The following is a 13,112-nucleotide window of genomic DNA, read 5'->3' on the forward strand; positions in this document are numbered from 1 at the left end:
ATCAAGGTGTTAGTTTTTATACAAAATGTCACCATATTCAAAATGTATTGTCCAAGATGGCAAATATAGGTCTAAGTATTTGGTTTCAAACATAAAACAAAAGCAGTATCAATACAGAATGACGTCACCTTCTTCGGTCAAGCACAACTTGATTATGTTTCGATCAAAATCAAAGAGAGAGACCACAAATTTTGATGCACAAGTTTGTGGGAATGCTAGACCCGAACATCAAGCCATTCTGCCGTAATGTTGTCAATTGTAGGTAATTCCTATTAAATGATGTGCAGGTGTTTTAAAAATGTCCCAAGTCTTAGGCCTCTATGAAAAACAAACAAGTGTTAAAAAAAAATTTGCAAAATAAACTACGGCCATCTTTCTTAACGGTGTTTTCAATCTGACATCTATTAAAAACCTTTCCGTTCGTCAAAGCACTGATTCCATTCGAAGGGACAAGCCCAATATGCTCCCCTCTGCAGCTTTTTTTTTAGCTCAAGCGTCCACTGGTGCTCAGTATTACGATTAAGTAAAAAATAGCTATAGAGTGATCTATTTTCTTTGGATTTACTCCATGCAAAGAATCCTAATTCCCAGACACAAATCCCCTGATTGAGGTGGTTACTCTTTGCCCTGTGGACAAAACAAAACCCTCCTGTTTATGACGCTGCGCAATATGATTCCATTCTACGTTTGTGGGAAAGAGAAACCCTAGTGTGTCAACATCGAAAGAGGGGCTATTGAACAAAACTTTCTCATGTGGTTTTTGCTCGTTGCTTGATATCATGGAAGTAAAATCGCACGTAAGTAGTTAAAACCTCCAAATACGACATGATGAACCTGTCGACTTTTTGGCCTATAGGACAAATTGATATTTAAGTCCTTGTGTTTGTGGCTAAAGAAGCGTATCTCATAAGTGTACTGGCTCTGCATTTAGACTTGGAACCAATTCAAGCGTCTGTCATAAACATATACAATAAATGAGCTATTGAACTGATGTCAAATGCTATATCGAAGCCATTAAAGATTGGTGTTTTGCATGAAAACAACATGGGTATTGTTAAGGAGATGAAGTCAATTTGAAGTGGTTGTTGTTTTGACGTTCTCGACAACAGACGTCTATCATTGCACGTTTTTTTCATTTTCAGTTCTATAACTGTTTATCGTCTAGAATAATTTCAAGTCTTCTCACATCAGATTGAGATGGAACGATTTCGAAAACCTTAATTGTTCTCCAACTGCATCATATCTACAGATTTTAGAAGATAAAGATTGTCTTTTGAACCAGTGTTCCAATCATTTGCCAACGATAACAATAATTAACAAAAACTGATATAGATAGGTTTTGATAACAAAACTTGGAATTTCGCTCCATTAGAGAACACTAACAAAGGTTTATGTACCAAACATTTCATGGTATGTTAACAATATAGCAAATTTATAATGAATCAAAACATTAAATTTACCATGACTACGAAAAAAGGAAAAGTTCACGATATATTTGTTCATGCCTGAGTCATTGCAGACGTGACAGACTAATTAACCATTTCAACTGAACTTGTGCGCGTTCAAATATATTAACAATTCCAACTTTGGACAACATTTCACAATGTTTAAAATTTCAAAGAAATTTTTCGTAAACGTTGACTGGAATGATCTCACGGAATTAAAGTGGTTGCAGAGGCCTGAATTATGGCACACGTGACAGACCAATTAACTTTGTCACAAGTGCACGTACGACCAACTCCAACTCCAATTTTTAGGTTAAGAAAACAATTTTAAGATGCGACCATATTGCTCTAAGGATGTCATTTGAATGCCTATAAACTTAATTTTTTTAAGTATGAGCTATATGTTGTTTACAAGGTGTATTGTGACGTAATTTCAAGTTGCAACGAAGTCAGCTCTGCAAACTAACTAATGTATAACAACCGGATGTACTGACACACAAAGGGCACATTGTAACTGTATTGAAGAACCCTTTAATGTACTTAGAATAAGAGAATAAGTTTCCTTTAGGTTCATTTAATTGGAACCGAGCTATAGAGAAAAACGGACAACGTCATGAATATGGTAAATAAATTAAGTGAGGAACTATATCCTTGAGGTATGAATACGTTATAAGATCTTCATTTCAGAAAATAACGTTACTGAAAATAGATTTGAAAGGACAATGAACGGTATAAAAGCAAACCGCGTGATTAACAAAACATAAAAATTATAACACAGCAAGCAGCAAGACAGGAATATTTCGACAAAGAAAATGTTTTCAAACTTCCAAGTTCAACATGCACTGTTCACATTATACTTTAGCCATTTGAAAGAGGAGCTATACTGAATTAGTCCTGTACCTTTCGGAGTCACTAACTTATTTACCGCTCTAAGTCTGTTTGAAAATTATTAATTGGTTTTGAGTTTATTTCCAGCAACAAGTCTTAAGTCATTATGCCCTCGAGCGATGACTTGTTTTGAATTGCAAACGTTTTTGTGATACAGCATTAAACGCATTAATTGTTTTAATAAACCCTTCAAAGATATGTATGTTAACCAAAAACGTACACTGGAACTCAGAAACTGGAACGTACACTAGTTAAGATCTTTGACTTCCGAGATCTGATCAGTTGGATTTTATTGGGATGCATAATAAAAAGGAAGTCATCGCTGCCTGAGACAATTGTAAATTCAAGAGCCACCACGCATGATGTCGTTGGTCAGTGTTTTGAATACAAATGATGTTATTGTCCTATATTGATTGAGAATCTGCAGGCTAGTTGTTTGCGGTGGTGTCTTTACTACATATTTCCGATGCAACTGTCCTTTATAAAGGGAGTCGAGTTCAAGTTTAACCAGTTCTGGCTCAGAATTGACGAAAAAGCGCATGAATACGTCCTCATCCGGGATTCTATATAAGTAAGTAAGGGAAATCAGATTGTAACGTTATTAAGAAACTTAGAAATCAACGGCTCACTTTCTAGAAGATAATATCTGAGGAGGTTAAGCGTGGCCAAATTGGAAGCGCAAGTTCCATAAAACCCACAAGTGCTATTGACACAAGGGTATACCAACTAAAACACGAGTCTTTTTTGCGCCCATTCTACAAATTGATGGTTATGGTTCAAATTTCACTATGTCGACCGAATGTCGAAGGATTTGATTCAAACAAACCGTTGACATGGGAGCATTATTGTTGGACATGCTGTGAACATCACTCAGTTGTGTCGAACAATAAAACGGCGGACATCCAGTCGCATATGACACTGTTACACCTAAGATGTTGCTTTCCGACCGAATTTCCACCAGATCTATTTTAGAATATCCAATTAAACAACAGGTATACCTTACACAAGGTATATTATCCTGAATGGCTGCTGGATTTATCACTGTATATGCATGTACAATGGTGTAACATCGTAAATGAATGTCATGTGACTATGAATGACAGTCGATCTATGTGGTGGCCAAAGCAAAAGCCCGTGGAAATGTCGTCAAGTTTCATAATCAATCCGTCCCTCGATTCTCATTTTCCAAGACGGTTAACAATTTCAAAAATCTTTAATGGTTTTTGGGAAAGTAGATCTCATGAAAGATGATTGATGCTATTCGAGAAAAGACGTTAAAGCGTCTCTTCGACTATATCACTCAGGATTTTGAGATTTGAAAACGCGTTCAGCGACCTTTTTCAAAACTGTGCCATAAAGATGGATTATTTATCAAAAAAAAAAAAAAAAAGACACAACAGAACGAAGTCTGGATCGAACCTATTTTAAGCCTAATGTTGTTATCAAAGTTTGTCTTTTTCCTCAGGCAAGGTCATAATTTTGAGCATAATTACTCTCCTGTTTCTCAGCATTGATAAACAACAAAATACTGGTCTTCGTGAAGGCTTTATCAGTTAAGTGCTAAATGCAAAATGCGGTCCAAACAATTCAATAACATGCACGCGGTTTTGGTATATCTAACATTAACACGTTACAATCCAATGAGCCCTGGATCAGACAGACGTCAAATATGAACAACAAATGATTTGTACTTGAAATACAGCAACTAATGAAAAGAAGGCTTCATTGTTGATAAATCAATGCTGTCATCGGCGAAGTTTACAAATGTTGCAATGGGCGGCAATGAAATTTGTTTGCTTTAGTTCACCCGAAATACTCTCCAAGCACTTTACGTGGACTTATATTGCATGCTACCTGTAATTTATCTGATCATGTATTGAGCTTTCAGTTATTTCTCGAAAAACCGCAGAGATTTCGGCCCACTTTCTTGTTTAAAAATAACTCTTTTGAAGTTGTAGTTACTGTCCTATACTTTGAAAGAATAGGAGAAAATAGGAGTCAGTACAACAAGTCAGCTGAAGCGAGGAATTTTAGCTTAATTTAAGATCATCACAAGGTTCAATCTTTCGAGTACTTTCATTTCTCATGGTTCGCTAGGGTGGCTAACAAATCAGGACTGCACGCCAGCGGGTTTGCCGTTTAAAAAGCACTGGATAACTATTGAAGTCTTGGAGTTTTTATGTCGAAAGCTAAACTTTCAGATCATCTAAATCATCTCAATTTTCCTATTGTGGATTGCCCATGATAAGAACGCTGTGCCTCACTTGAATATTGTTGAAGTTTTAAACCAGACTCAACACTGTAAACTTCAGCTCCCCGCTACAACGTTCGACAACAGTTCCTAAAAAACAATAATTTCTTTACCTCGATTTGGATCTATATAGCCTGCTAATCCCTTGACAAACACAACGTTTGCGCTAAGCCTGGAATTTCTTTGTATAGTCAGTTGTAAATATGAATTACCCATTTTCAACGCAGCTCGCTTGTTTTAAAACCGATTAAAATGTAATGATAAGTGCACCGGCAAAGGCACCGGCACCGGCAAAGGCGGACGGGCAAAACACAGCTGAAACTTCGCATTTTGGTAGACCTAGCTGCAGAAAAATCTCGCACGCTATTTGTATTTTAAAAAAGGGATTCAACTGAATTCACCGTTGCGTCAGAAAAACTTTCGTCAAATGTTTGGATGCTAAATATCAGGGTCAAAATCAGATGCTCTTATCTTTCCCAAACGGAGAACGAATCAAGTGGAATAAGTCCGCCTTCTTCATTTTCAAACGAAGGCTGCCCTTTACCGACTCAAAACCAATACGCAGTGAGTGTAACTGGACTGAGATAACTGTTGTATAAAACTCTCTTGTTTAGCACCGGACCATTGGGTACAGAGCAAGAATAATTTGCGCCGACTTTGTTTTTGTTACAGTTTGCATACAAACAAATTACGCAAAGGTTTCCTGCTGGTTTTACTACGCGCGTTAGTATAGAGTAGACAAACAGTTCACTTGTCTTGTTAAAAGCGCTTACTACAAGAACACTAACACTGTTGAGAAATTCTCTCCTTGTTTTGGCATACAACGACTTCGAGAACTACGAAGAAAACCTTACGTGGAAATAATTCTCTCAGACATCACTCCACAACGAGACTTTCACTACAGGTGTGTGAGTTTAATTTAAATGCAGATTGCTTGTTGTTTTGGTTCTCTGAGAGACGAAATCTTCCCATCAGATTTTCTTACAACCGATCATCAATCAGCGGCGTTTTAAATCTGTCAGTCGCTATAACGCTCTGCCGGCTAAGGCATAGGCAACAGTGGTAGCTTTCACTCTTTTGAATGAAGAAAGATAACGTCCCTCACTCAAAAGCATCTAACAAAATTTTTTAGGCTTTCGAAATGTTACCAGTTCAACCGCCCTTGACACAAAGCAGCAAAATTTATCCACCCATAGTGGCTTTTTAATTTCAAACTGTTCGCAAACTTAGATTCATCAATGACCGGCAAGCTCCCATGGAAACATTTTAAGGCGTTTTTGCTTCTGTTTCTTACACGTTTTTCGCGACCAGAATTAACCACAGGCTTGGCATCATTGTTATTTTCTTTCAATTATTTATTCCACATGTTGTTTGTCGCGGTGAACATTGCGTTTGCAAGGGTGGGTTGAATGATGACTGAACCAGAAAAACAATCGTCTATGCAACGACTCTGAACAAAAACCCGCGGGAGTGGGTGCAACCACTTATTAAGTTGGATGACCAGTTTTCTTTACCCCACTGATAATAAAAATGACTTAACCGCGAAGTAGCGCACCACTCAACGCACGCAAGCTCTTTCACTCTTCATGTCTACCCTCTTTGAGACCCTTTTATTCAAGAGTATTTCCAGACGTTTTCCTGAAAGGCGCCAAAGTTTCTGAAATTGAAGTCCAATATTTTGAATTTATTCAGGAGTTTGAGGCTGAGTTTTTTGTTATCGAAGGAGTAATATCAGCATTATTTCTTTAGTCAAAGTATACTTCGCAATATAACGGTTTCCATGTACTATCACTTTCTCCCTTACAGATTAAAAACAGTCTAGTCTAGAGCGCAGGGTCTTAATTCTTAGTGCGCTTTGTCTTGTCGCAATATGATAGATGCACAATTAAAGTTGCGAAACGTAACGTAACGCAGCGCAGCACGATTTAACACACATAAAACGTTTGCTTATGGTGACCAAAACTACTTGTGAATGCGTGTTCTTTCTATACTATGTTTTTTGAAAGTTTTTGAGTGATATACAAAGGAAATAGAGACATCTTCCTGAGCAGATTTTTTCGCGGGTTTGACACTTATGCCCTGAGTTGGCCTTATCACTGAGTGCATCAACAATTCCTTTAGGGCCTAGGAGCAGCTGCAATCTTTTGAGCGCCTCAGTAATCACTTTCAGACGAAAAAAAAAAAGCCTTGTCTAGATCTCGATATGCGCAACTGACTCGAAGCTAATATTTCTAATGGATCTTGAAGGATTTACGAGTTAAAAAATCAGACGCAATGCTTTGATGGCAAAATCGTACATAGTTGTCCGAATTGTACTACAGATAAGCACTTTCGTGCACTCTGCCGCTTCTTGAATTATTAGGATGATGACGTCACGATGATATCATTAACCTCCTCTCGTTCAAAGTTGTTTACTCCTTGTATCAGTATTACTTGAATTTCTTGCTAGTTTTTTTTTCTAGTTTCACCAAAATATGAGACGAATTTTTCTTTATCTCAGACACATAAACGGCCTAATTTTCAGTTTATCCTGTTACTCGCTACTTGGGCTTACTAAGCTTGATATTTCTGCTGATAAGAGGAATTTTAATTCATTAATCCAGAACTACCAGTTCAAGTCTTTTCCATTTCACTTTTTTGTCTTTTTGATAAGTGAGCGATTAACAAAGGTGAACCAGGCTACTTGTAATTTCTGTAAACGTTCCTAGATTCGTTTTCGGTGGATTAGGAACTACAACTTCTTGGATCATTTGCAATTGTGAATAATACTTCCATCTCACAACGTTTAACTTGGAAAACAGAACAATGAACGGTAAACCAGCAACGTTCTATGGCTGTTGAAAAATAGCTTACATGCAATTAGATGTGGCATCTAGAAACTCAAGGTAACTTAATAAAAAAATTTTAAGCTCCTCACCCGATGTCAATCTCATTATCAAGTGGTCCTCTTTCAAAGAACATTCTGGAACCACTAATTGTATTTGCTCGTCTTCGACCGCCTCCTTGAGGATACGATCATGAAGAATTTCAACTATACAATCTGATAAGATGGGAACAAACATGTTATGGGAAACTTTTTGAGATTGAAAGGAACCGGAATTAAAACCTTAATGCAACAACTGGATTAGCTAGCGTTGGCAGTTTAGTAAGGCATTAATTAAAAATTTCAAAATTCACTTTTAGATATACAACTTTTTATCAGTCTGAATTTGACATAGGTGACATTTATACCGCTCATCATATAAAGGATTTTAATCGAGGAAATTAAAACTAACCAACCATCAAATGAATTTACAAAAACAAACATGCTCTGGACAAATGGAAAGGGTTACCCTTGCTGTTTCTGTCTTTGTTTTTCATGTCAGCTTTCCAGACGTTTTGCGCATTATTTCATTTTTCCTATAAACTTAAAATAGCACCCTAAATGACATTTTAAGGAAATCGCTTCCTGCTCTCTGTTAAGGGATAATCTCTTCGTTTGACATACGTATGAAGATATCTACGGAAAGACATAGGCAAAACTCAGATGTACAGAAGTACGAAGCATTGTAATCATATGGGATTCACATGGAAAATATGTTCTCTACATGCTAGCTCGCAGATTAATTTTCGATCCCCTATCAACTCAGTGATTTTGTTGAAAATCACCTTAACTCGGTGGTATAGGCTTTCGCGTGTTCCTATTCGCCAGATAGTCGGCTGAAGACCGAGCTGGAATAGACCAAAAAGAACTGGGACGAGACAGGCAGATTTTCTCCAAACATAAGTTCTTTTTCAATGCACGAGATCTACTTCCCACTGAAAGTCTCTTTATTGCCACTGTATCGTGTTCGTATCTACACATTTAATCCTTCTAGCCAGGGGTACTTCACATAGAGCAAGAACTGAAAAGATCTATATCTAGATAAAAAAAAAAAGGAAAGCGGTAACATTGGCGAAATTGGGACAAAAATTATCAGTCAAACTACATGGCTGGTCACTTTTGATCATAATCCTATTGAAAAAGATGAGAATTATGACATTTCGCCTAATGGAGTCTCTCTATCACAGAGATTTTGCAAAAAACTGAGAATTAATCCTATTTACTAGTTTGTTTTTTATTCCTTGAAAGGAACATTGGTCAAATCCCTGTAAGGAATGCTTTGAACTGCCGTAAGCTTCAGGCGACTCACTTAACAGATTAGCCAGAGAAAACAGGTACGGCCGTGTGTGATTGGGGCTTTGCCTTGTTTGCCTTGAGGACGATAACTCGAGTTGTGGGAAATTTTTAACAGCTTTCAACGCCGGTTTAATTTACAATGTCCGGTATAACAGCGCGAAAGTTAATGAGAAATTTATAATTACCACTCCCTGAAAGTCAGAGACAGGACACGGAACATTTGAGGAGTACCTTAGGCAGTTTTTCGTCCCTAATCTTCACCCTCCATATCGAAATTGTAAGTGTATGTTTTTGTTTGATAATTAAGCAGAGAAAGCACTCAGAGATTATCATTTGGCATCAAAGCTAACCTTCGTGAGGTGTTAATTTGAAGTCAAGGCTTACAAAAACAACTGTGACGTAGATTTCGTAAGGTTCAAGAAGACAGCAAGTTTAAGTACTGGATAGAATATGACTTTCTTGAACTCTTAGCTCATTCAAATCGATTTTTTTCAGTTCATCGTTAAGAGGCACAAACAGTATCTGAAATTGTACTAAAAATGGGGTAAAATGAATCTCGTAGTCTCTTAAGAATTAAGACCAGACGTCTTGAGATTCTGAAGGACTCTTGGTGCTAGCACGCATGGTGAATGTGTCCAATGCCATGAAGTTTAACTCGGATAATTTTTTTGACTAATTTCTTTTAACTAATATTGATGAAAAATGCCATTAGTTTCATTCGCGGAACGTATACACATGGAACCATTTTTCTCTGTTAAAACTCTAGCATGCTCAACAGATTTTTCTCTACACCGTACCTCGTGGTATCTGCAACTACATCTATGAAGAAAAGCTCTTGTCACTCAGTGATGTAAGCTTTTCTCAATGGTAGTACACAGTGCCTTTAGGCTCTTGAAAAAGGTCAGTGAAGGGGCCTGATCAGTGTGTTGAACCCTACACACAAGATCAGGCCGGATCACAGATCGAAAGGTCTTGCCAGTGGGCAATGGGAGGTTCAAACGGGCAATCATCATGGCAGTTCGCGTGTCTAATAGCCGTGCGACGCGCTAATTATTCAACAGCCTCGCACGGAAGGTCACCTCAAGGGATAAAAGTGATGATAGAAAAGGTGTTTATAGTGATCCATTAAGTCAACTCTTAGTGAGATTTGACAAATTTATCTACTGCATGACTTTGCCACGATAAAGTATCGAATTCTCTAAACTATTTTACAAGGGACAGTATGTCGGTTAGATGGGAGAATCACTTATCAGATCTTCATAGCTGGAGGTTGAGTGCTGATAATCCAAAGCGTGCCTTGATCCACTCATCAATGTGAGCCCTTTTTCAGACTCTTGCGAGTTACAATTTGGATTTCTCCCACCAATAGAAATCGAACATTTTGCGTTTCATTATCAATCCCAGACAAATTAAATACACCAGCTAAAGGGATGGTCAAAACATTTGATTTGCACCACTTCTCAATTCTTTGAACAGAAATGCCAAATATGAAAGAAGATCCACCGTCCCGCTCTTGATCCAGGATTTATTTAATCGATACATCATCTGACACTCGATATTTTTTTATGAACTGCGCTGCTTCGTGCTTTTTTTGATGACTTTTCATGGTAATTTGTTCAGTACCTTTACAATCCCAGAACGACCAACATGTTATGCGGCAATCGAGTTCGTGCCGAAGGTAATTCAATAGTGTCATGTACACGATTGAAAAATTGATAAAATTTAGTGGAGTAAGTAGCGACTAACTCAATATTGGCTTTCCACAAACTCAGTCAGACTAAACTTCAACAAATGTGTTTTGCTACAATTTTACAAAATCAATATATCAGACGCGCCATCAGCTTTGTAAACAAAGAGTGTGTTTTGTTAATTGACCGACAGAAACGAATCGCTAATGTGGGATTCCGTCACGAAAAAAGGCCAACATTAAGTTGTCTAATCAAATTATTCTGAAACGATTAAAAAACGAAAATCCAAGTGACATCAAAGAGGTCGCATAGAGAGCAAACACTGCAACAAAACACACTGTCGGCTAAATTATGAGAAAATCTCTTAATTAAGTTATTTATTTTTGTCTACAATTCAGTCTGAGGTTAAAACCCAAAATAGTATTTTGAAGTAGCTATGCTCTCACAATTAAAACATAATAATTATCTTTTCACTCTTTCCTAGCTTGTACCGAGTAGGTTATGACTTAACTCGCGTAGAAGCTCTTTATTCAAATGTGATTAACTGTCAGGACAAGGCGTGACTTGGCCTTACAGTCAACCTTGCTTTGACCTAAATTGAGCAAGTTTTTTGCAATCCTTTGGCAGCCTTTGTTGAGTTCTTCACCAGATAGAAAAGATTGCACTTTCCTACTGATAATCAAAATACTAACTATGGAGGCTGAACTCAGATCTATGAGATTATACCTCACTCCGTGCTCTACTCCTTGCTTGCTGAGGCCAGCGTCGATGATTTTGAAAAAGGTTTGTGCGAGAAGTGCATAGCACTACTCTCAGGCGTGATGACATCTCTTTTGACGTACTCGAACTGATAATAAATTAATTAATTAAATTTTTTCTTGATAATTAAGTCCCCACTGAGCCGACGTGATATTTCTCACATTCCTTAAAAGCCTTTTCAACCAATAGAAATTGACGCCACTATGCTTTTCTCTCGTCGTTCTCCTTAGAAAACCAAGAAATGATGTGGTGCGAGGCCTTTTCTTTAGAACCAAGACCAAAAAACAAAGTTCTGCTCACGCGAAACACGATTCATGTAATACAACTTGAACAGTAGCCTATTTTAATGTGTTGCAGTAAAAAACAACCAACTTTGACCTTGGATGTTTACGGTTCTAAAAGCTGTGGGAAAACGACGAATAATCCCGTTTAAGGAGGAAATACTTTGCTTAAATCTTCTTTTCTGGTCTCCGGTTTGGGTAGAGTTCCAAGTCTTAATATGGATACTCCGGTACTTGTTAAGAAAGGACAGGTGTTTAATTATAGTTCGCCGCCGATATAATTGATTTCAAACGGTAATGGTCGGCATCTGTTGTTTTTGGAACAAAAAGTCATTTCATTTATTTTTTTTACCCTATAAGAGGGTAGAAACAGCAAGATTGTTGTAGAATGACTTGAGAGGAAACCACTAAGTTATTATAAGTGGATTTGGTAGTAACTCCCTCGCTTCCTAAAAGATTCTTTCTATTACTTTGAAGTGTTTATTCCAGAAACGTGACAGTATTGAACATTCCATGACTGTAGCCCTGTCGCTTTTTAAAAATAAAGTAGTATTAAATGAGGAATATAAACTTGTACAAGGTTCAGCTTCATCTTCATTGTCCTCCATACGACGTTTCTCACGCTAAATTCTTACTTCAACACGCACTTGGCTCACGAATGACACTGCGAAAGATGGAACTTGTTTGTGCCACATAAATGCTTTACGGGGGTCATTTTACAGGAAATATAACCACTAAATAAAAAGTCCTACTTGAAAATACTTGTACGTCAAAATGCGGCAGTCTAGTCTGTAGGATTGTGGGCGTCGTTGTGGATGTCAGCCAATCAGGTTCAAACTTCTAGACAATTGAACTGTTCCATTCAAATGCAATAGACGTAAAGCGATTACTCGATCAATTCAGTTAGTTTGTAAATAGCACAGTGTATATGAAAGTGAGCCGATTGCCAGAATAGAATCGAGCAGGGAATTATTTGTGGTTTCACTTTAAAGGAGGAAAAGTAACTTATTGAAGTGCATTGTTACTGTGGTAGTGCTTTCATTCAGGACAGGAACAGCAAAACTAGGTGAGAATCTCGCGAATAACGATTTACTATTGTCTTTGTCATGTAGAAATACCTCTCGTGGAGACTGGTTATTCAGAGTATGTGCACGTAATTCTAGAGGTATCCTGAACTATGCTTTATTGATGATAGGATTTGCTGCGGTGTAACTATAAGTTCAAGACTATCACGTCTTTTTAATTGACCTCAAACTACAAAGACGCAACGGATACTGCAATTACAGCTTGTTTAAGTCTGCGGTCATGTCATTCATTCACGTCCCCAAAGGGCCGTGCAGTTATTTCACCATTTGATTCCGCGTTTTGTTATGGGTTTTCTCTAGAGGTTATTCCGTTTTCCTCATTAGCAGGTTATGCATCAATTTTGTTCAATGAGATATTGTTCTGTAAGTGAAATGTTGGCATTTAGGTATAATCACTTGCCTAGTCTTCAGGGCAACACTAACTTCCTCACGTCTAACTTTTAGCGACATTTATATCAACGAGTCTGGTCTAAATTGTATTGTGAAGGCAATGACGGCTAAAAATATCCATTTGTACCATAAAACATACAAATCTAAACCAAGAACGAGAGTACCT

The 13,112-nt window shown here is 37.5% G+C and overlaps 1 protein-coding gene across 6 annotated transcripts in view; it reads left to right on the plus strand.

Moving 5' to 3' along the window:
* Positions 1-13,112, plus strand: part of LOC113668655 (tyrosine-protein phosphatase Lar) — a 66,788-nt gene that overhangs the window by 12,573 nt on the left and 41,103 nt on the right. The window contains exon 1 of one of the 6 annotated variants that reach the window (XM_089187980.1): positions 2,759-2,904. The exons of 3 other annotated variants lie outside the window; for them this stretch is intronic. The gene's annotated coding sequence lies outside the window, so the exon portion shown is untranslated. Of the gene's footprint in view, positions 1-2,758; positions 2,905-8,937; positions 9,021-12,355; positions 12,538-13,112 lie in introns of those variants that run through there. 2 more of the 6 variants (XM_089187981.1, XM_089187979.1) reach the window with 2 other exon arrangements.

Source organism: Pocillopora damicornis, chromosome 11 (assembly GCF_964200805.1).
Source record: "Pocillopora damicornis chromosome 11, jaPocDami1.2, whole genome shotgun sequence".
In the NCBI taxonomy this organism is placed as follows: Eukaryota; Metazoa; Cnidaria; class Anthozoa; order Scleractinia; family Pocilloporidae; genus Pocillopora; species Pocillopora damicornis.